Source organism: Phodopus roborovskii, unplaced genomic scaffold, assembly GCF_943737965.1.
Source record: "Phodopus roborovskii unplaced genomic scaffold, PHOROB, whole genome shotgun sequence".
Lineage (NCBI taxonomy): Eukaryota > Metazoa > Chordata > Mammalia > Rodentia > Cricetidae > Phodopus > Phodopus roborovskii.
In genome coordinates, this window is record NW_026126540.1 from 5,685,281 (window position 1) to 5,711,486 (window position 26,206).

Consider the following 26,206-nt stretch of genomic DNA (forward strand, 5'->3'; position numbering starts at 1 on the left):
GCTGGTGTGTATTTACAGCAGTGTGGGTATCTCTTTAGTACTCACTGTCATTCATACAGCTCACATGGAGCAGACTCATGGTGATGTAGCATCATGCCATGGGGCTGAGGACCAGGAGAGACAATTATTCCTGTCTTTAAAATTGACTTGCTTCATGATCTCAGGCAAACCATTAAATCTCTCTATCTCTATTGTTCCCATCTGTAAACATAGGATGGATGATTCTTGCATGAAGCTCTCCTTCATAGGGTTACTGGAAAGATTATTAAAAGAACATCTGTACCCATTAGACAAAACCATGATTCTACTTTGTAAAAATCAGGATTCCACTCTATCACAAGGACCTAAAGAAAAAAGAAAGATTTAAAGGCTGCCCAGAGCCTTATATGGCATGTGGCAGTCTCAGAAAAGAGTATCCTGTTACTGCTTCATGCTCTGTTAAATCACAGAGAAGAATGGCTGGTGGTACCCTACACAGCACCCTATACTGCACTGAGGGATACAGGGAAAATTGTGATAGTTGTTTTTATGGGCAAGAGAACATGGTCAAAATTTGCAGTGTATAAAAGGAAGAGATTTCCTACCTGTGTAATTTGTACACTGACAATTATTAAATTATTAAGGACCCAATTGGACAAAGTTTTGTTTTTTATTTATTTATTTATTTATTTTAATTTTATATAACAAAGTCCAATTAAATGAAAACAAACATTTATACACAATATTTTGGAATTTGGGCGTCGTTCTTTCCAAACTACTTCCTGCTGGTAAGGGGCACTGTCTTGGGGGATTCGAAGAAGATTCAGATATCCTAGCTGTAGTCTGTAGGGCTGTTTTGTCCAGCTGTTTGGAATGTAGGATCAGCTTGTACTCTGTTTCAGGCAGTCTGGTGTGATCAAACCACATTACTGGAAGGAATCCACATCTTTTCATTTTCTGTGGAAACAAAAATAGAAATACTTTTCCCCAGTAACTTGTTCTTCAACTTAAATTTTGGAGTCAAAGCGTTTTTTTTTAATTTATTATTTTACATGTCGATCCCAGTTCCCTCTCCCTTCCTCCCTCCCTCCCCTCCAGCCCTCCCTCCTTCCCTCCCTTTTGCCCTCTCTATCCTCTCCCATGCACTCTAAACACCCTCCCCTCCCAACCCCCCACCACAATAACATATGTAGGGGAATGCCATCCAGTTGGGGTCATGTAGATCTGGCAGGTCCTGTGAAGTAGGAACTAGGGCTTCTCTCCTATCTCTAGAATAAGGCAGTTATCCCTCCATGGGGGATATGTTTGCAAAGTCCTTTTGTGCACCAGGGATACATCCTGGCTCCACTGTCTGTGGTCTCTTAGACTGCTCAGACCTTCTGGCTGAGACCCATATTCAGGGGGGTCCGAGTCAGACCCCTGTTGGCTTCCCAGCTATCAGTCTAGTGGCCCTTAGCTCCTCCTTGTTCAGGTAAGCTGTCTCTATGTACTTCTACCGCATGGTCTTGTTGGACAAAGTTTTGTAATAGACATTTTACCAGGAGATTTGTGAAAAATTGCCTGGAGACCTTTTGATCAGGTACTTACTAATCATTTTCTGAAATAAGATTTTTTTTGATGATCCTTTACCTTACCTCTCTTCATTACAATATAGTTGTCATTGTTCTGCCAGATTAATCACTTTAATACATTTAATTTTTAAAAATATTTTTTTCAAACCATCAATGTTTATCCATTATGTAAAATTTAAGGGCAAAGTACAACCTATTTAAGAGCCCCCACCATATGATGTGCATTCAACATGTCTTATATACCAGCGAATTTTCCACACTTAAATTATACTGTCTTTTGTACCCATTGATGTGGCAAAGCCTAGTGCAGTATAGATGATGACATCACTGGGAAAGTGACCCCAAGCTGTATAAGTAAGCAGGTTGAGGGTGCCAGGATGACCAAGAGGTCAAAGAAAATAAACTAGCAACTGTGGGAAGCAGGACAATAAGCAGGGTTCCTCCATATTCTTTGCTTCAATTCCCACTTCTCTGCCTTGAGCTCCTGTCCTCGTTCCCATCAATAATGGACTGCGATCTCTAAATTGAAGTAACTCCTTTCTGCCTCTTTTTTTCTTCCTGCTTTTGGTCAAGGTGTTCTGTGATAGCAACAGAAAAGCAAACTACAACCCCCATTTTAATTTTTGGTCATTTAGTTAAATTATACTGGGCAGCCATCCATGTATAATATAGTAGCATAAACAAAATACCTAATTAAAATATGAGTGAAGAATTGATAACAAAGTGTTTTCTTTTTTATTTTGAGTGATTTACCTCCATGACAGTCATGGAGATGGAGGAAGAAAATGGATGGGTAGTGTTTCCATGATACCTGGACTCAAAACCATCCAAAACTTCATGATAAAGCTGGTGACAGCTGAACACACACACACATACACACACACACACACACACACACACACACACACACACACACACACACACAGGGAAAGACATCCTAGGAAACAAACAATCTCTACAAACATAACAAGCTATTATTTTTCTGTGAATAGAAAGCTTACCATCTTGGCAAGTAAAAATATGTAATAGATTAATCAAAATGACTCCAAAATAAACAATTATCATTAACATTCACTGGACTTCCTAGTGTGACATGCTCTGTTTTGAACAAATTGCACTTGTTTTCTCTCTCATTCCTCCAATAGTATTATGTTAAAAGCTGGTGTTTCTCCTTCCATTTCACATTAAGGGAAACTGGGGTTAGTGTCTGACTGGAAAGCAGTAGAAACAAGAATCAGACCTGTCAATCTCGCTCCACAGCTCTCAAGCGATAAAAGCCTTCCCATGCATATTGAGGGTTTGAAATCTCAGAAATGACTATGGTGGAAATAGAGGAGGCTCCACTGGGTCTGTTGAGGACTGAAGTATGACTCATGTCAGTCCAAGATGGTGCTCATATTCATTTCTGACTAGGGCAGAGCAGTGTGTCTGTCTTGTCACACAAGCCAGTGTCATCACTTCCTGCTCGTCTGTATTTCTCCAGGGTCTGCACTCAAACAACAATAACAACAACACAACCCTGAGACAATAAGGCTGCTTTGCTTAAACTCAGGCAGGAAAGAGATGAAATTTGGGGGCTCTTTATTTGTGCCTTTGCATGAAAGATGAATAACAAGAGGGAATGTTCACCATAGCTGTCAGTGTGGTGGATTTTAAAACGTGACTTAATCAATCTGTTCAGAGGAGACAGAATACGTTGAAGGATTTATCTATGATGTCTGAAGATACAAACCTGAGAGTGAAACAAAAGTAAATATAAAAGTAAAGCAGCTGGGAAATTAAAACATACTTAAAAAAAAAAAAAATCAATCCCTTTCAGCCAGGATGACATAATTATGCAATCATTGAAAACAATTTGTTTTATAGAATCAGAACAAACCCCTGAAATTGACTTCTAGCTCCTTGTTTTTATAGGAGATAAATTGGGCCTGGGATCTGAAATGCTAATATTCAGCCAGATAAGAAGTGTATTCGCTTCTTGACAGACCTCTTGAAATGGGGTTTGTTAAAATGAATGCGCTGCATTCACAGGAATAGTGGCGCGGCTGGGTCCTTCTGGCAGTAAATCCAGCAATTCCATTTTGACTGGGATGTTTATCATCTCTGCACTCTTGTGCTGCATGCTGCGGAGGGGGCGGGGAAGTGGCTGTAGTTCAGCTTCCAGGCTGCTGGTGTCATCCCATTACCGCACAATGGAGATGGTGCAGCTTTCTATTTGAACATTTAATACATTAGTCTGTAATTTTTGTCTTGGAGGTAATGAGGCCTGACAGCTTTAGCTGGTACATGTTAACAAAACCCACACTGGTCTCTTTGAAATTCTCCGTTGCCAAATTCATAAAGGAAGAAAGGGCTTTTTGGAAATGACAGTAAACATGCTTCATTTTCTAAGACAAGATGGTTAACAACCTGAAACACTGAAGTGTTGTTTGGAGCAGTGGATAAACTAATTGAAAATGTAGCAAAACTACTGATGATGTGGATGGTTTTTGTTTTTGTTTTTATTTTCATTTGTTCATTTATTTATTCCTGTTTTGTTTGGTGTGTTTAGGTGGGGGGGGGGGAAGGGAGATTCAGGAGATTCAACGAATTAATTCTCAGTTTGACAATGATAATTACAATGATGACCATGCTGAGAAGGAAGTTTTCCAAATATTTTCCTTCATCTTTAAAAGTAAAAGAAAATAAACGGTATGGTTCTTAGAAAGGCCTGCTGGCTGCACTGCAATGCCACTTCACACCCTGGATCAACTGCCACAAGCAGCAGGAGACATCCTCTGTCCTCAGGTCACTCGAGAATCCTGGGTTTTCAGTGGCAACTTACAAAGGAGAGTGGTGTAACTGGAGATGCTTTCGAAAAGTTATTTTTAAAACCGTATGACAATTAACTGGGTCTTAAGCATAATTAATGAAGAAATCCACAGTAGGAATCATTTTTAGCTGAAATTAGCTGACAACCCAAAGCTCATTGAGAGCTGCTGGCATTTGAAGTGTGGACTCTTGCCAAATTTGACAACAAATGCATTTTCTAGGTAAACTCCCTTTTAAGTATTCTTGTGCCCTGACAACTAGGACATTGAAAAAAGGGAGCACACTGTTCAGATACAAAGCAACTCTGTTTGAAAGCTGTTCATTCCTGAATGTAAAGTTTGTAAAAAGGAAGACGAGAATAGAAACTGAACAGAGGCAGATTTGAGAGGAATGCAGTCACCACTGAAAACACTGAAAATGCCTCTGTTAGCTTAGATGCCTTTGCATTAGTCATAAGAGTGATCTGTTGTCTCTGATCTGATGATCTGATGGAGGCATAAGCTACCATTACTGATAGTAAGATGGCATCTGATTTTATGGAGCTACAGTTACAGGAGGTCATGAATTGCCAGAAGTGGGGAACCAAAACTAGGATTCTTAGGAGTCCCAAGCACTCTCAACTGCTGAATCAGCTCTCTGGTCTGCTCTTAATTATTTTAAGGGGGTGACAAATAACTCTAAATATCAAATTAACTTGAATAGTAGGGAAGAATAGGAGACTTTGGATTTTAACCATAAAAATAAAAGCCAATTAATCAAGTCATCACAATTTTAAAGGTGAGAAATATTCTGTTATGCTAAGTCATGAGCTTATGTCAAGGGCAGAGGACAATGTTTGGTAGTCAGGCCTCTTTTCCCACCATGTAGGTCCTGGGGAATCAAACTCAAGTCATCTTAGTGGCACACACCTTTAACCCCCAGCTGCATCCCAGGCACTCTCACTCACTCAAGGATCTAAGTCTTTTGCAAGGAAATAGAGGAATTAAGTGAATCAGGTAAGCAACAAAATTATGTAATAAGTGAGTGTATTTTTTTTCTAATAGAACATATATTTGAAGATGATTTTTTACTTAATCACATTTCCCTTTATAGCAGATTATGCATGACTCTTTAGTAAATTGTGTTTCAGAGCTGCTAATGCTATCACTTGATGGAGCAGACTTGGAGATATTATAACATGTCTCTAGGAGACATAACAGGACTCACACCAAATGACTTAGAGTTGATATACAAGTATGACTACTGAAGGAAGCCATTTCATACTATCTTCTGTTTGAAAACTTAACTCTGAAATCATGTAGACTTTCTTTGTCCTTCTTTTCCTATGTTCAATAAGTCTTAAGTAGTCTCCTCCATTACAATGTTCACTATAGAACAGAAATCACCTTGTACAAATGCATTGCTGTACCTCAAAGTCATATTCATAATTTAGTTTAATTTATCTGATCATATTTGAAGACAACTTGAAAGCAGTTGTTAAGACCTACTTTCCTCTTCTGAGATGCTGCAGTGACTCAACTGTGATGAATCTCTTCCAGTAGTTGATAAACAGGACACAGAGACTGCCAGTGAATATCTAATAGGAGTACATACGTAGTCAGACTCTCAAGGAAGCTGGAGACAGACAGGCTTTCTAGTTGATTTAGAAAATAGAAGGAAGGCAAGTGTCTTGCTACATTATCAGGAAGACATGGAGGAAGGAACTGACGTTTTTGCTTTCTCCATGAACTAATAATAAATGTTAGGGTAAATTAAGAAGACTGACATATAATTGCCCATCTCTTGGTTATTATGCTATTTTAGGTGCCCATATATGAAAGAACAGGAGATATAGACTTTTTCCAGTGTGTGACTACTAACATGAGATCAGTGTAAAGGCCTTTCTTTAGGAGAAAAAAAAATGAAATAAGACTCTTAAATGCATAATTTTATCATTCTTGGGCCTACTGAATGAGAACAAAATTAGTAACCTTCTTGGTTTTTATTTGTTACAGGGATGAATAATAAAAAAATTATTGGATTACTGAAGCTGTCAAGAAAGATCACATTTATGAAGAAAAAGAGTACACCACAGTGATCTAGAAACACTGAAAAGGAGATTACTGGACTTGCATAGCACCTTGGCATTGACATATGGAGTCAGACTAAGGAATAGGGTGAATAGATACAACTTAGCCCTTCTTCACTGGCCACGAGTCTCTATTTATCCCGCCTCTCAATCAGTCCGTGTCTTCCTTTCTTCTATCTATTTCTATTTTCATTCACATATTATTCCTATGTACCATGTTTCAAAGCTTCTTTGTTAAGATCAGGAGGAAGTAATGAAATGTCAGGCATGTTTTTTTCCATCACCCAGTATCCAGTTGTGTTGGGAGGACAGGCAATTAACAGTGATGAGTGTTTCAAAAGAATGCTATAGGCCTGTGTAGGAAGAGCTTACAAAGAACAACATAGCATGCTGCTACAGGCATTCTTTTAGAACCCATAAATCTCATCAACAGTTTTCAACAGAGTAACAATTACAAGCTTCCCACTACTTAGGTGTCAATGGTGGTGATAATCTCTTTTCTCATTGTCAGGTAACCCTACTCTCATTCCACAAATCTCTTCCCTTTCAGTCCTACTGTAGCTCAGTGACAGAACATTTGTTCAGTATGCTCAAGGCCTGGTTTCTATCCCTATCACTACACAGCCACACCCCACAGCATTGTCTCCTCACTCTGTCCCAGTTGAGGGTGTGCTCTTGTTTCCCTGGCCTTGTTAATATTAAACTCTTTATGAGCTCCTCACTGTTTTTACATATTTGACTATTTTTCCCTTCTGCACCATGGTTTGCAAAAAAGCAGAATTGCTACTAACACATAAATTTACTCACTGACTTACTCAGCGATCTTCTCAGAGAGGACTTTAACCAATAAGAATCTAAAGGAATATGGGTTATGTTCGAGTGACTCAGTCTCTGCCTTTGATGTTACCTTGCTCCTGTTAAGAGTTTGAGTCTCTTCTGCTTTGTATCTACTTTATATCACTTGAATACATGACCCAGTACTGCTCTGGTTCTGTTTTTGTTCACTGTCCCAGTAAATCTGTGTTCTTCTTTGATGTTTTTGACCTCTGAAACACAATCCCCTTTTCTACCATATCTTCACAAATTGTCAAGGATCATGTTAGCACACATATGGAACATGCTCCATGCTCTACAAAGACTTAAAGAACTTATTATTATACTTTTTTTTTTTTTTTTTTTTTTTTACTTTTCCCTCTGAATAAACAGCGCTTGAATTGTTTCTACATAGCAGATTGACTGGGCAAATATAATAACATGGTGCCAGGCGGTCGTGGCTCATGTCTTTAGTCCCAGCACTTGAGAAGCCCAGGCAATCAGATCTCTCTGAGTTTAAGGCTAGCCTGGTCTACAAAGTGACTTCCAAGACAGTCAGTACTATTACACAAGGAAACCCTGTCTCAAAATAAATAAATAAATAAAAAGTGATAATTGTTTGTTATATTGATTGTTAACATTTTTGTTGTTCTTCTAGAATGTTCTAGTATAATTTTATTGAATTCAGAATCCTAATCTTTAAACATTTTGTTATTTTGGAAATAACTGGAAAACTGTTTTCAAGATTATTGAGTAAATATTTTAAGTGAAAATAAGAAGTAAACTTATGAACATTTTAGTGAATAATCTCAAGGGTTTATTTTGACCAATTAAAATTTAAAGATGATGAACAACAGTATGTGTAACTATAAAACTCTCAATTGGTTAGTTACAATGTTAAAATTAATAGTTCATTCAAAATCTTAATGGGGCATACTACTTTGATACTATGATTTATTGCTTTGAATAATATTTGAAGATTCTCATTTGAAATAACTTACTGAAAAAGTTTAGTGACTATGTTAAAATTTGGTTACATAGTATATCATCTAATTAATTAACTCAGCAGAAATGAAGTTTCTTTTATGATAGATCTAGTCTTTTTTTGAAAACAATGAAATTTAGTTTATAACTAACTTAATTTCATACCATATTTTCTTGAAATATAACCTATCTTCTGCCTAATAATAGAAATGTTGAAGCTCACTGATGGTAGCAGATTTTTATATGACATTATTATTATGTTGGTAGATATTAAGTTGGTCTGGACAAGAGAAGTTGATGACTTACTGACATTAGACATAAAGTAGATATATGCTTCTGAGGGAAAGTGGAAGTACAAACATCGCTCCTATGTACAATAGACTAGACTGTCCCAATTCACTTAGGAAAATTCCATAAATATTCATTATGAAGAAGACCCTGTTATCCATTGGAGTGCAACTGTAGGATACTTTTGATAAATATTACTGCAGTTACTTCAATTTTGAAGTAAAATAAAACAGCATAATCTAGAATTTGATATTTGTATCAGAATCAGTTTTCCTTTAAGCTGACATGACTAACTGTTTGCTCTGTCCTTACATGACCTCTCTGCTGTGTACACTCAAGCCTGGACCTTTTCATTTTACAAGGATACTAATTCTTTCTGATTAGGTCTCTGCCTCTTTTAACATTTGTCAGATCATTCACAGCACAATCACTGAAAATAGTTAACTTGGTCTTATGTGAAATATATGAATTCTGTAATCAGACAATTTAAACTATTCCATCTACCATTATATTTCTTTGTATAAAACAGGTTGTCTATCATCATAGTTTTTTGCAGTCTATTAATTCAATACAATTTTGTTGAAATGTGGTGTTTTATTCATATAGTTATTTTACTCTTACTTTTAATGGGTTAAAGAAGAACATACGATTGTAATATGAATACTGAAGGTATTTGCTTTTATTCTTTGTTCATTTCCATCACAATCAAAATATAAAAAGAAATTTGTTAAACAGACACTCAGGGGCTCAGAAGATTATAGATAATATTTGACTGCTTTTGCAGAAGTCCCAGGTTTGTTTCCTAGTACCCACTTGTTGGGTTTAAAACCATCTAAAACTCCAATTTCAAGGGACCATACACACTCTTTTAGTCTCTGTGGGCATTAAGCACATTTATGGTACACAAATGCAAGTGCTCACGCATACACACACACACACTCACACACACACACACACACACACACACACACACAGAGGCCAAGCATTCACACACATAAATGAAAATAAACAACAGCAACAAACCAGAAATAGTCATTTAGATTTCATTTTTTGGCTATACATCTAGGGTGGTGTGTCAAATGATATATATATTCAGAAAACTATTGACTATTGAAAACCCTGACTCCAGAGTGTGTTCTCGGAAGATGGGGTTCACCACTGAGAGCCCATTCTGTTATGATGCTCTTGAGTTTAGAGATGCTTTTTACTCTTCACAGATCAGGATCTTTCCAGAATAGGTACCTAAGTGGTGACTTATGGAAACTCCTACTTTGCATTGAGTATTGAGAGCCCATATTATTTTTTGCTAGGGTTGAAATAGAAACTATTGCTACTGAGCACTTCAAACTTGGGAGAAGATCCCCACTGTGTGAATAAGCATTTGATAGACTAAAGGTTTGGATCTTCTTCATGCCCAAATTATTATGCTGCAGTCTTGATGTGCTCTGATGGTTAGTGTTAAGTGTCTAACAGAATCTGGAAGCATGTAGGAGATGGGCTTCTGCCTGCCATGTTGGGGAGTGTCTTGATTGAGTCAATTGATGGTGAAAGATGTGCCCACTAAGGGTAGTATCATTCTAGAACTGATGTAAATCACTAGTCTTTACTGGACTTCAAAAATAGCAAAGAGGATGTTATCAGAGGGGAAAGGAAACTATATATCAAGGAACAATTAGCCTAACAGGTGATTTCTAGTTTTTAAATTGACAATATTTTATTTTTTCATACAATATATTCTGAGTATAGTTTCTTCTCTTGCTACTTCTCCCATTTCCTTCCCACCTTCTTTCTCATCTGTATTCATACATTTTCTATCTTTCATTAGAAAACAGACATCTAAGGAATAATTGAAATAAATTAAAATAAAGGCAAACAAATCAAAATATAGTAAAACAGCAAACAGGAAAAGGAGCCAAAGAAATGTGTATTTACAAAGAGACATACATGTTTGCTCACACAGGAATTCCATGGAAACATAGTACTGGAAGCCTTAATATATACACAAAAGATCAGTAAGGTTAAAGAAAAAAGCTCTGATTTAACATTATGAGACAAAAAGCTCCAAAGATGCTATTAATTAATTTTATGTTAGTCTGTCACTGGTAGGTATAAGGCCCACCTTTAAGAGTATTTATTTATTTGTTTGTTTGTTTGTTTTATTCCCAGTGAGACTACTTGGAGAAAACTAGTTTTTCATTTGCAAGGGGCTATCAATTGGAGATAGCTTTTGAGTTAGGCATAGAGGTATATGTCCATGTCTCCTTTCAGCTTTAGGATCTTATCTGGTACAGATTACTGTAGGCCCTGTACATGCTGCCACCATCTGTGAGTTCATTGAAACATCAGTCATGTTGATTTAGAGGGACTTGTTTCCTTGGTGTGCTCTATTTCCTCTGGCTCTTATATTCTTTTTCTTCCTCTTCTACAGAGTCTTCTATCCCCTGTTGCTCTTATATTCTGTTTGTCTCCCTTTTCTGAGGGGAGGGATTTGATGGGACCCCCTTTTTAGGGCTAAGTGTTCCAATGTTTCTCAATTTAAAAATGCTGCCTGGATATGGGTCTCTGTATTTGTTCCCATCTGAGGCAGGAGAAAATGTTCTCTGATGATATGTGAGCAAGGTATAAATTTATGAGGATAGGAGAATATCATTAGGAGTCATTTCATGTTTATATTACTTTAGCAAATTAGTAACATTTGGTTTTCCCCTGGATCACTGGTCTATCTAGTTTTAGGTTCTGGGCCAGCCAAACAGCATCAAGTAAGGGTTTTGTCTCATCTAATGGGCCTTAACTCAAACCAGATATTGATTGGTTACTCCCACTTTTTTATTTTTTATGACACTATGGCACCACCATATCTTGCAGGCAGGTCAAAGGTTGTGAATCAAATGCTTTTGTGTTTACCTTTCTCCTTTGGTAACATGTTCAGTACATCCCAGTCCCATGAATACTAGTTGATAGGGGAAAAGGCTCTTGGTGGGCACCAGATCAACTTCTCCATGTTCTATGAGTTGTATATGAGTTTTCTTCAGCAATTAGGTTTTCTTTACTATTAGTTTGTGGAGAGCCACCATTAGCCTTGGTAATAAACTGGGTGGTTTTATAATTCCCATGGGACCCTTTTGAACAAGAACTCTATTAGACTTAACCCATTACTGGTACTGAAAGCTTTATTTAGTAATGAGAGATTTCCAGTTGGAGGTCTGTTTCCCCAAATTGTTTGGAGATTTCTAATAAGTAGGGAATCAGAAAACAGAAGAAAAAAATTTTTGATGTTATGAGTAAATTAATTTTTAATTTAAATGCTACATCTGTTGAAAGTGCTTTTCAAAACAAAGAAAAAAATTCTGAATTCATTTAGGATGAATGAAAACAAAATTGTGTTACATTCTCCTTATTCATTTTGGTTATCTTCCTTTGACTTGCCATAAATAATGAATTAGAAAATTATGAGAATTTCTCAAATAGTAATGTAGAGTTAGTTTTCTGAGTGTCTCTGCTTAATAATAACATCATTAGTCAATCATTAAAATCTTCTCAATATTGTTTTTGTTTAAGGACACCATATTTATGTTTCATGAGCATTGAACTCATGGCCAACAACATTGTAATTAGTATAAACAGAACTTTTGTCTGACAGGAGTTTGCACTGTTGGGCATATCATGGCCAGCTTGCTCCCAAAAACACAAAACTGGACTTCAGAGTTATGCTCAGGGATAATTTAAACAGTGGCATCATCAGCATAAAACAAACACATGAAGAATCTGACACTAAATGTTCCATTAGCACGTCAAATATTCTGAGAGTCAAGGTATAGTGGGACACACAGACTTAGAATCCAGTAAGAAAAAAATAAAGAAAAGGAGAGTATATTGCTGTAAACTCGGACACATATGTACTGCCAAATTTAATGTTTTACTGCTATAGATATTTATATGTTCATCATTGACTCTGCAAGCATCTTAATTATTTATTATTTTAGCCTAATAAAGTTTAGAGTAGTCAAATTTACAAGGTTATAATCAATGAACAGTGCAAATTAACTCGAGAAAGAATACTTAAAATGCCTGGAGATATATCAAGAATGTATGTAAATTTCTAAGCAAAAAGAGGATACTAATACTATCATTTGCAAAGGAAAAATTATTTTTCACAAATGGAGTCTTTGAGTATATTAACCACACTTAAGGGTATGCCCCATGCCCAGGTTTTATTGCCAAATCAAAACAAACTCAATGGGATTTTTGTAGATATTCTATGACTATAACTTTGTTTGGGAACTTTTTCTTTACTAGGCTTTTACTTGTTTATTATGGCTTCCAATCTTGTGTTTGTATGGGATGTGTGTGTGTGTGTGTGTGTGTGTGTGTGTGTTTCTTAGGCTTTTTTTTTTTTTTTTTTTTTGCTTTTAATTTTTGACACCTAATTGTTTTCCAAGGAGAGGGAGAAAGAAGATAAAGTTGGGTAGATGAGGAAGTGGGGAGGAACTAAGGGAGAATCCATGATCACAATACAATGTGTAAGAATTGTTTTTGGTAAACAGAATAAACAAGGTAGAACTGATATTAAATATGTAACATTTAGTGGGAAAAATTGAAGACTTGCAATATGCTGGTTAAAGAGACCTGTAGGTTTTTGTCATGGGAAATATGCTCTTGAGTATTTCTTTACTTAGAGAGTATTACATCATTTCTTTTTAACTTATGAAAATAGAATAAGTTCAAATGATAATTTGAAATGGAAAAATTAAACAGGAGTAGGAGAACAAAAAGATAACTAAAAAATAAGTTTGCAGTCAGAATTTCAAATACATCAATAATCAGACTAAATTAAATTTAAATATAGTGCGTTTTCTGATAAGAGGGTTTCAGGCATATTTGTAGATTTTTTAAAATTTTTATTTGAATTAAAAATCAATTTTATTTTACATACCAATCCCAGTTCCTTCTCCCTCCAGTCCTTCAGTTCCATCCAACAACCCTCTATCCCATCTCTCATCCACTCCTCAGTGAGGGTGAGGCCTCCCATGGGTGATCATCAAAGTCTGTCACATCATTTGAGGCAGGACCAAGGAAGGCCCTCACCATGTTTCTAGGCTGAGATGGTATTCTCCCAAAGGGAATGAGCTCCCAAAGCCCATTCATATTTTAGAGATAAATACTGGTTCCACTAGATTACCCAGGCTCCCCAACGGAATCCATGTTCAGGAGGCCTCATTCGGGTTTATGCTAGTTACCCAGCTGTCAGACTGGGTTCTATGAGCTCCCACTTGCTCAGGTCAGCTATTTCTGTGGGTTTTCCCGGCATGATCTTGACCCCTTTTCTCATCACTCCTCCCTCTCTACAACTGGAATCCAGGAGTTCAGATCAATGCTCTACTTCCTTGAGCTACTGAATAAAGGCTTTATGATGGCATTTAAGGTATCTCATCAATATCATTATAGGGGGAAGAGCATTTAAGGTAGCCTCTTCACTATTGCTTAGATTTTTAGTTGGTTTTATCCGTGTGGATCTCAGGGGATTTCCCTAGTGCCAGGTTTCTAGTTAAGCCCATAATGGCTCCTCTATTAAGATATCTCATTCCTTGCCCTCCTCTGTTCTTCTCACAACTAGACCTTCCTGATCCATTCTCTTCCCTCTCTCTTTCTCCCTCCCTCTTTCTTCTTCCTCCCCCCTCCCCATGTTCCAAAATTATTCAGGAGATCCAGTCCCTTTTCCCTTCTCAGGGTTCCATGTATATCTTTCTTAGGTACCTCCTTGTTTCCTAACTTCTTTGGGGTTGTAGATTATACACTGTTTATCCTTTGCTCTATGTCTAATATCCACTTATGAATACATACCATGATTTTCTTTCTGTGTCTGGGTTACCTCACTCAGGATGGTTTCTTCTAATTCCATCCATTTGCCAGTGAATTTCAAGATTTTTTTTTTTTTTTTTTTTTTTTTTTTTTTTTTTTTGCTGAGTAGTATTCCATTTTGTGAACCTCTTAGAAGAGAAAGTGGGAAGTATCCTTGAATGCAATGGCACAGGGCACCCCTTCCTGAACATAATACCAGTAGCGCAGACACTGAGATAAACAATTAATAAATATGACCTCCTGAAACTGAAAATCTTCTGTAAGGCAAAGGACACAGTCAACAAAACAACAGCCAACAGAATGGGAAAAGATCTTCACTAACCCCACAATGACAAAGGACTGATCTCCAAAATACACAAAGAACTCAAGAAGCTAGTCACCGAAACCCAAATAATCTAATTAAAAAATGGGGTACAGATCTAAATAGAGAATTCTCAATAGAGGGACCTCAAATGGCCAAGTGGCACTTAAGAAATTACTCAACATCCTTAGCCATCAGGGAAATGCAAATCAAAAGAACTCTGAGATACCATCATATACCTGTCAGAATAGCTAAAATAAAAAACACCAATGACAGTTTATGCTGGACAGGATGTGGAGAAAGGGGAATGCTCATCCATTGCTTGTGAGAGTACAAACTTGTGTGGCAACCTTGGAAATCAGTATGGTGGGTTCTCAGGAAAATGACAATCAGTCTACCTCAAGGTCTAGCAATTCCATTCTTAGGCATATACTCAAAGGATACACATTCATACCACAAGGGCATCTGTTTAACTATGTTCATAGCAGCATTACTATAGTAACCAGAACCTGGAAGCAACCTAGATACCCCTCACCCAAAGAATGGGTGGAGAAAATATGGTACATTTACACTATTTGTATTATGAAGCCATAATAAGGTTGTAAGTAGGGTGGTGTTGATCGATAAAATAGGGAAATATTCACAGGACTTTCTGCTGGTTTATGAAGACCTGATCCAACTATTTTGAAGATAAGAAAGTATTTTTAGGGAAGATGAGATGTTTCGGTGAGTTTTCTGGGCAAGCCGGATGACCTAAACCCAGTTCCTAGAACATGCATTGCCAAGCCAGAAGTGGTGATGTGCAATACCAATTTCAGCATCTATACCTAGATGGGAATCTAAATTGCACATTTCACCAAAGCTACAGGCCAGCTAGTCTGGAGTATGAAGAATGGCAGAAACAAAAGGAGTATTAATTCTTCAAGAAGAAATTAGTAGAATAAGACCCTTGAAATTTGTCCTTGGACTACCATATGCTTGCCTTTGCAAGTGTGTATCCACACTCACACACACAAGTCACCACACATATTGGGAAACAACATTAATAAGAAAAATTTCAAAAATTGTCTCTATTAATGGTTCTATTGCATATGTAGTTATTAAAGCTTTCAATCACCAAGAAATGAAAAATGTTTAAACTTTTATGCTACTGGAAATTTGGTTTTAAGATACATAAAGCAAAAATGATTAGCAGTGCAGAGATAAATGGACATATAGTTGATGCTTACTACAATAGAAAACAAATCAAAGACCATGAAGGCAAATGATGGCGACAAACTAATTAAATGACCATATGTAATTGGCATGAATACAATTATGACATTCACATAGAAAATAAAAGATTTCTTCTAAATACACCAAGATGATAGACAAGTATTGAAAACAGTGTAAGCCATTGAGCATGTTTGGATATCTTTTAAGTTTTCTGCATATGCCTAGTTATCTTACTACAGAGAAGTGATGTTACCATCAACAGTGAAACAAATATGAAGTGACACTTATATGAATATCAGTAAATACATCTCTAAGGAATTTCATGTCAACTAAGAAATTATAATGGCAAATACATATATCTCATTAACCATGAATATACTAAATGCCAAAAAATGTAGATTATAGTTGTGTAAAAAATAATCAGTGGTTAGTGAAGGAAACTAACATGTGTTCTGAGAACTCTGTGTGGTCTCTGTTACACTTTCTTTTTTGTGCTATACTTGCGAATGTTTAAAAACGAAAGAAAAAAAGGAAAGAAGGAAGAAATGAAGGAAGGAAGGGGGAAGGAGGGAAGGAAGAAAAATGACTAAGAACAAAAATGAACATTCATAACATCATAGTACCAGGGCAGGGGAATGTCACAGAATATGTCTGATTTCAACCTATAGGTTGGAGTTTTCTGATTTGTTTTATTGGGTTATACAGTTTTTAATTTTTATAATATAAAAAATCACTGAAAATTAATGAGCTCCACATGCAACTTAAAAAATGATCAAAGAATAAATTTTAAAAGGGAGAATAAAATAGAAAAATAGCAAATTAAATTTAAAATATGTTCACTATTAAGACTGACATATGCACAATATGACTCTTCTTAATCGATTTATAAAATTGAACTATTACATCTCAGTGTTATCAAACTGACAAAATCAAAAATGCCAAACAAAAAACAGCACATTTATTTAATTGAAATACATTCTGAGGTACACTTAAATATGAATGTACTACAACAGCAAACTGTATCCTAGAAATTAAGGAACATAAATAATGGGTTAAGTATTGTGAAAAAGAACACTTTACATAAGGCCTAGCTGATGATATAGAATGATGGGAAGTGTTTCCTCTAGAGTTTATGTATAGTTTGACATAATTATGATTACAGTGAAGGTAAAAACTTGGCATTACTTTTAAAAATATTATTGAACAACAAGATCGTGTGTGTGTGTGTGTGTGTGTGTGTGTGTGTGTGTGTGTGTGTGTGGTGTAGTGAATGCATTCATGTGCATAGGGTGTTCAAAACCATGTGTGCATCCTCATGTAAGATGTCTCCCTCTGTCACTTTCTGTTGTAGCCATATTGTTCTGTGACAGGGTGCCTCATTGAGCCATATGCTCACCATTTATCATATGAGCTCTTGGGATATGCCTGTTTATGCCCACTGAGCCATGCCTGGCTTCCTTCATAGTTGCTGTGGATTCAAACTGAGGTCATTAGATTCCAGACTCTAGTAGCCATCTCCTCAACCTTGATGAATGTATAGAAATAACCAAAACGTAAATAATACTTTTTTAAAAAAATATTGCACATTTTGCATAACTATTTCATTTCTAATGAGAGACAATGATAAAATTTGGGACTTGGTTCATAGTAGAGGAAAATTGACCCTGATTAATGACATTATAAACATAAAGTCTTCAAATATCTACAAAACAAACTTTAAAAAATAGGCACAAAAAGTGATAATATTAAGGAAAGACAAAGCATTATGAGAAAGAAAGAAGGTGGAAGCTTCTGATTCATGTGAGTCATATTATGAAAGAAGAGAGAGACAGAAATGAGAGTTGGTTATGAACTGGGGGATAGAGTTCACTGATCTTATTGGATCTGGCATAGACTTTGTATTATATAAGATTATGTCTTTACTGCATAATGAGGGGATGTGCAAGGTTTGTAGCATTTGAAGAATCCATCTTGATGCTGGATGGAGAGTGATTGGGGCACACATGGGAATCAGTGGGTGACTAATGGCCAGGGCCAGGATTGCAAAGCTAGAGACAGAGACAGGTAGACAGATTTTAGGAAGTGATATGCAGGTAGAATTGACAGGGTTTGTAGATTTTCCCTAGGAAGATGAAAGAATTACCCATTAACATATCTTTATTACCCCTTCTTTCACACTTTATCTTTTCTTTCTCTTTTACTTTCTTTCTTCCTTCCTTCCTTTCTTTCTTTCTTTCTTTCTTTCTTTCTTTCCTTCCTTCCTTCCTTTCTTCCTTGTTAATCTCCTCTTCTTTTTCTTCTCTTTTTATAATTACTCTCTCTGTTTCCTTTTTCTTTCTTTTATGTTTTTGTCAGCACTAGAGACTAAACTTTCCATGGCCAATCTAGGTATACCAATCTAGGTCCCCAGCCCTTTTTGTAGTTTTTGTTTTGTTTTGAGATAAGTTTCATCCAATTTCCCAGATTGGTCATGAACTTAGTCTGTCACACAGGCTGGATTAAAACCAGTGATACACCTGCATCAGTCTCTGTAATAACCGAGAATATAAACCTGCATCGCCAGGTGTTGCTGAGACTTTCATCTGACACAGTAGTGTCTGATAAAGTCAGTTACTGAAAGTGGTAAAGTTGGTGGCTCTTCAACTTTAGACTTTACATCATGAATACTATCTAAAATATGTTAAATTTTTATCACAAAATCCCTAAGGATCAATTTATTTGAAGCTATGTAGAACTCAAGCATCTTTGAAATTTTCCAGCTAGTTTGCTTGGGCAAAGAATTAGATACCGAGTTGGAGAGGAGATACAAAACACAATGTATTTGATGTTGGCTGTTGCAATTAAAGGGCAAAGTCATTCTTCTACTTAAAAAAATTAGAAATTATAAAACAAAATTCTGGTGAATTACAGGGGCAGGAGGGATGTGCCGTCAGATAAGGTCATTACATAAGCATGATTATGATAAGGAATGGTGGGCTGAAAGCTGGATTTGGGAAGGGGACACAATGTAATGCTGGTCTATGAGAAAATATTGTCATCACTGAGGACCTGGGGAATTTTATTATGTGACTTAATGAAGCAGGGGTATATACCTTACTGTTCAACTTCAAGGAAGTCAGAGATTTGAGGGAGAAATAGTCTTCCCCTGAGACCTGACATGATCAAACCATTTCCTTAGCCAATACAGAATGGTCCATCCTGAAAACACACAAAGAAGCAAGATTGTCACTACTATTTTAAGTGGCTTCCTGGGGAGACTTTATGTAAGACTCTGGTACACAGTTAGATGCATATGCATTTCTTTAATTATCAGGAAATAGAAAATTGACAAAAAGGATCAGATGTCATCATCTGTCATACCAGGCAGGACCTACTTACAGCATAAGAAGTACATTCAGTTCTATGGAATGCAGTGTGTATGGTATGTGCAGGACCGTACCAGGAGCCTGGGGCTGCTTGGTCATTAACTTAGCTCTGCCTAGCTTAGTGTTCTGAAAACAGGAATGCTGTAATCCTGCTGATTAGCTTCTATCCTAGCTCCGCTACTTAAAAAAGTTATGAATGCAAACTGCTCTACTGAAGACTGTAGTGTATACTCAGATGGATGCACAGCCAGGATCCATATATGTGAACTATCATGTGCACATACGCACCTTGATATGCATAAAAAAGTTTTAAGATTTTTTTTTCAAACATGCAGATTACATCGGTTACCTACTTCAAAACCTTCAACTTCTTGTAGATTTTGAATCAAATTTTTAAACTCCTTCTCATTACCTCCCCTCTTCCTTTTCAGTTTCATCTCTCTTGGCTACTCTCCCCCTTAACCATCTCTGAAGGTCAGTGCTGCAATCTCTCCCAGCCACTGGCATTTGCAAAGGTTTATGCTCCATAGCACTAATACTCCTCCTTGGGCTTCATTTGTGATCATAACATCCCCTGTGCATTCAATTGAGCTTCACTTGCCCTTTTTCTTAGTGTTCCACATTTGAAAATAAGTAGGAACACCCCTGGCCTCACATTAAATAAAAGCACAGCTTGAAGCATGAGGTTCTCAGAAGCAGAATAAAACACTCCAGTATTTAAAAGTTAATCAGCATTTTAATTACTGAGCTTTATGCTTTTCTTTAAAGGGAGAAGCACAACACATTCTTGCTGACAAACAGTGTTTGAGCCTGATGTTAGTGGAAATGTCAATTAAAAACCCTGAAAGGGAAAACAGAAGCTGGCCAAAGACAAGGAATCTGCTGAGAGCTGCTTCTGCAACTGATGGCATGTGCTTGTGTGAGGTTCGGGGCTCCTGGATTCCCAGAAACCCAAGGCAGCTTTGCTGGATGTTTTGGAAGAGCAGCAGCTAGGCTGCATCAACCTTGTTCTGCCAACGGAACCTTTTGTCTCTGGCATGCTGGAAGCTAAGCTGGCTGCAAAGGAAAAGTGACATGAGCTCATGGAAATGTGGGCTTTGATTAAACCATTACTCTAAATAGAGCCTCCCTTCCTCCTTCACAATCCGGAGCTGAAGTTCAAGGTGGAGAGGAACCCAAGAACTCCCCCTTTCCCCTGCCGCCTTGTTTAAATTATTTTTGCTTGTGTGCAGTTTTGACAGTTCACACCCCAGCAGGCAGTTTGTCTCCTGTCAGCTCCCCAGCCCTTTCCTGGCAGTCTGAACTATTTCACTGTGAGTGCTGCTTGGCTGGGAAGCCTTGACTTGGAAAATCTTCAGGGTCATAGAGGCCTAAGTATCTGCAGTGCTAAGGCAGAGAGATTTGAAATGGAGAAATAATCAGTTTTCTTTTCTCAGGCAGTGGAAATATCCTAGGGCAGTTCATTATTTTGTACTTTGTTGATCAATTTTTCATATGTAGCTGATTTAGCCAACTTGTTAATCCATTTCTCTTCAGGATGGTTTGTCACGGCCTACATTTACATACTGTAAAGCTGTTGGTGCCATCATTCCCTTTATCCTAATCGGTTCCATAACCCTGTAAAAAGATTTTGCAGGGACAAAAAAAGGGTCTCTGTCAGATCCCAATTTCTTTTCTTTCTTTTTTTTTTTTTTATGTTTCTTTTTTTGTATGTGTATGTTTGCGAGAGACAGAGAGAGGGGGGTGGAGAATATATATATCTATATATATATATATATATGTGTGTGTGTGTGTGTGTGTGTGTGTGTGTATGTGTGTGTGCACATGCACGTGAGCATGCACTATATCATCAGAGGCTAGAGAATGGCTCCAGGTGTCCTGCCTTTTCATTCTGTCTTATTCCACTGGGACAGGGTTTCTCATGAACATGGGACTAGATAGGAAACCAGTAGTTGTGATCCTCCTGAGCCCATCCCCCACAGTACTAGGTTCTGAGCATGCAAGGCCATGGCTGGCTATTAACAAGGGTACTAAGGATTTGAGTTCAGGCCTTCCTGATTGCACAGCAAGAGTTCTACCCACTGACCATTATCTTGAACTCCCAGTTCCCGATTTCTGGAAATCGTTCTTCATGACCCAACCAGACTTTAGATTTTTTTATTAATATAAGAAAACAATATTAAACCTCCCTCACCTTCACTTCTGAGACAGGCTTTCACAGACAGCTGTTTTGGAACTTACTATGTAGACCAGGCTGGCTACGTACCTCTTTGTGGTTTAAGAGGTCAGCCTTGGATGTAAGGAAGACAAGACTTTTAGAGCTCAGGGATCAGGGGTTTTCAAATGGAGGATTGGATAGGCAAAACAGGTATGATTGTAGAAGTGGAATATAAACAGAATTAGTTAGTCCCTCCTGAAACAAAGACAGAATTGCAATTGGGCATAACAAGGTAGTCATAATAACAGATAGCCATATAGCCTTTTGAAAAAAAGGTAGGGTTGAAAGACGGTTATAAACTTTTTGAAACAAATAAATGACTGCCATTCTTGGAACAGGCAGTATAGAACCGATTGTAGAATCCTTGTAAAACATAGGTTTAATCATAAACAGGAATGAATCTAGCTAATTTTTACTATAAGATGGCTTTTAGCCATGGAGATAGACTGGTTTTTCACAGACACTGTTCAAAAATATTCTAAGGATCACAAGTAGATATATTTATTGTTGTGTGAGGCTAATTAAAAACAGTCAAAGCAATCAAAGACTGAATTAGTGACTTCTACAGCCACCTTCTAATAATTGTTAGAAAACAGTTACAACACATTCTGTCTTCTACCTGTTTCTTCATGTGTTTGTCTTCCTAATTAGAGTGTTCCCAAGGACAGTCCTTTTTTGGTTTTTGGGTTTTTTTTTTTAATCTTTTTGGTATTACTAGCATTTGTACATGTGCTGTCAGAGAGAATAGACTCAATTAATATTTTTCAAGTATGTATAGATCTTGTATATCTATTATAGTAGGATAAAGCCAAATACCTATCATGGCTATGGTAGATATCTCAGAGAATGTTTTTTTAGTTTCTTTTTTTCTGCTGTTGGTTGATACTGAGGTCATAGAAAGATCCTTCACTTTTACAGCTCTTTCTTATGTAAGTGAAAAGATACAGCAGGGGAAAATGTTTCTATAGAACAACCATTCAAGATCTCAGTTTCAAAGCCTAACCAAACCAAAATCTATCCAAGACTTATAAATTATGAAGTGATCACACTTTGGGTTTGTAGAATGTGTTTCATCCTGGGATCCCTACACTTTCTGTTAAATAATTCGTTTATGCTGGCAACTGCTTAGAGGTGAACAGGGCATAGTATATTTCACTGTTGGAAAGAATATTGACTCAGTGCAGTTAAATGGTTTGCCTGGGGTCATAGGAGGCTTGTTCTATTTGGTTACATGTTTAGCAGTTGCTTCTTCTTCTGACAAGTACCATGGCTCCACTGTGGAGAACCTCTGTAGAGGTTATAATATGGTCCTTGGGACTTCATGTATGAAGGAAAGTTAGGACACTCATTATGTATGTTATGCTTTGCATTTTGCTACCCCCCACATGTTTGCTAAAAAAGTCTCATGAGAAAATCCTATTATTTTTTATCCATCTGGAGATATATTAAAATTCCATTGACTTCATTTTAAAGTCTATCCATGGTTAAGCATAGTATCATTATATGTGCCAACATAAAACTAGGTACATGACTTTATATTTTAAATTGCACTATCATAAACATTATTTTGTTGGATCTTCCCAATAGTCTGGAGAAGTAGAAATCACTATTTCCATTTACAGATGAAGAAAGTCAAGCTCATAAACATTGCCAACCTTGCACAAAGATCAGGTATCACACAGCGCGGCTAGGATTTGAACACATAGTTTTGAATTTAATATCTTCATTTTTGTGATGGTTAATCTTCATTGTCAACTTGATTGAATTGAGATATGCTTAAAAGATTAATACATTGTTCTTCTGGTAGCATAGGTTGTTTTAGAGATGAACAACTATATAGAAGACCAACTTGGATATGGGTGGCACCATCAGATAGCCTTGACTCAGTTGGAATTTAAAAAAATAAGTAAAATAATGAGGAAAAAGTAAAGAGGAGCCTATGAACAGGGTCACATTTCTCTCTGTCTTGAAATAAACAGTTCCTTCTTTTTCTATGCTATTCCAATATGACAATTCCCTTTGCCAGTGGCCTGAAAGACATTGAGTCATTCAGCCACAGATCTTTGAAACTGTGAGCCAAATGAACTATTTTCTACATTTTGCTTTTTGTGGTTTTTTTCCTCTTAGTAAACACAAGATAATAAATGTAATTCTTATCATCATACTCATCATAACAGTAATACCAATTATTTTTAATGCTACCTTACACTTGTCCCAGGTACTCCTTTAAATATTTGCACCAATGCTTATACACTTTTAAAGACAGAATAGTATTGTTTACAAAGATCCACTGTATTTTCATTTAATTTTAACAATAACTCAAAGAAACAAGTCAGGAGTTGGTAAATTGGCTAAAGTCACACAATTTGGCAATAGTAGATGACACATAATTTTTCTTTTTCTTTTTCTTTTACTTGACTGAAGAATGTTTGATAATATACTGACAGCTGTACATAACTAGTATATGTCTGTGTTTGAAAGTAAGTGCATACCTATGAGATAGTTATATTACAGTTCTGTAATGGAAGATGTCTTTCTGTATATATGTTTCTCTTATTGGTTGATGAATAAAACACTGATTGACCAGTAGCCAGGCAGGAAGTATAGGTAGAGCTATGACATAAGGAGAATTCTGGGAGGAGGAAGGCAGAGAAAAGTCTCCATGGAAATGCCATGTAGCCAATGAAAGAGTAACATGCTGGAACAATATGGGTAAGCCACAGCCTCATGGCAATACATAGTTTAATAGAAATGGGTTATAAGAGAGAGCTAGCCAGTAAAAAGCCTGAGTCATTGACCAAACAGTTTCTAATTAATATAAGCCTCTCTCTCTCTCTCTCTCTCTCTCTCTCTCTCTCTCTCTCTCTCTCTCTCTCTGTGTGTGTGTGTGTGTGTGTGTGTGTGTGTGTGCGTGTGTGTTTTGGGAGTATAAGGTTGTGGGACTAGGTGGGACAAAAACTCCTTCATCAGTTCCATACTTATAATCATTAGCTACAGGAGCTTTCTCACATAATTTTGATGATAACCCAATATGTACTGTACTAAATTTAAGCACACAATACAATATTATTGACCACATACACTACACTGTATTTAGATCTGTAGGACTTATTTACTTTGTGTAATTGAAACAATGTTCTTGCTATAGTTAAATGACATTATTGACTTGGGAGGATTTAGACTAACCAGGCGACCAACTTCTGGGTATGTTTCTGAGGCAGTATTCACAAAAGGTTTCCCTAAGAGAGGAAGACTCAAACTATATATGAGAGGTACCATACCATGGGCTGAGGCCACAAACTGAGTCAAAAAGTCAAAAGCACGTGGACAATAGAATTTATCCATCTCTGTTTCCTGACTAGATGCTATGTGACCAGCAGCTTCATGTCCTGTCATAATGGAATATACATTAAAATTGTAAGCCAATAATTTTAATTAATAAAAATAAATAAACAAAAACAGACAAGAGGATAAATGGAATAAAATTGAAGACTCTGACTTAATCTTGATACCTGTGAACACCTGATTTTTGACAAAGAAGCCAGAATTATACAATGGCAAAAAGAAAGCATCTTCAATAGATGGTTCTGATATAATTGGATGTCAGCATGTAGAAGAGTGCAAATAGATCCATATCTATTAACCTCCACAAAAATCAACTTCAATGAGATCAAGATCTCAACCTAAATCCAGGTACACTGAACCTGATAGAAGAGAAAGTGAGAAGTAATCTTCAATGCATTGATGCATGAGATAACTTCCCTGAACAGAACACCAATAATAGACACTGAGATACATAGCTAATAAATGATCCACAATTAATAAAGGGGACCTCATGAATAGCTTCTGTAAGGCAAAAGCAATGTCCATAATATAGAATGGCACCCTACAGAATGAGCAAATACTTTTACCAACCTCACATCTAACAGAGGACTGATATCGAAAACATATAAATAACTCAAGGAACCAGACTTCAAAACACCAAACAATGCAATTTAGAAATGGGATACTGATCTAAACAGAGAATTCACAACAGAAGAATTTCACATAGCATACACACACTTAAAGAACTGTTCAACATCCTTAGCCAGAAGAGAAATGGAAATCAAAACAACTCTAGATTCCATCTTACACTCATCAAAATGGCTAAAATAAAAACACTGATAAAAGCTTATTCTGTAAAGGATATGAAACAAGAAAACCATTCCTCCACTGCTGATTGGAGTGCAGACTTGTATAGCCACTTTGGAAATCAATTATTGCAGTTTCTCAGAAAATTGGGAATCAAAATCCCTCATGACCCTTTAATACCAATCCTGGAAATATACACAAAAGAAGCTCAATAATACCACTAGGACACTTGATCAGCTATGTTCATAGCAGCATTATTTGTAATATCCAGAATGTGCAAACAACCTAGATACCCCTCAATGAAGAATGGATAAAGTAAAGGAAATGTGATTCATTTACACAATGGAGTATTTATCAGCTGTAAATAACAATATCATGAAATTAGAAAGTAAAAAGATGGAATTAGAAAAAAAATTCATCCTGAGTAAGGCAACCCAGAGCCAGAAAGACAAACATGGTATGTACTCACTCATAAGTGGGTAGTAGCTGTAATGTAAAGGATAACCAGGCTACAATCCATAACTGCAGAAAGGCTAAGTAATAAGGAGGACTCAAAGGACAGAGTACCAGAATTATGAAAGAGATGTCTTGATGGGGCTGCAT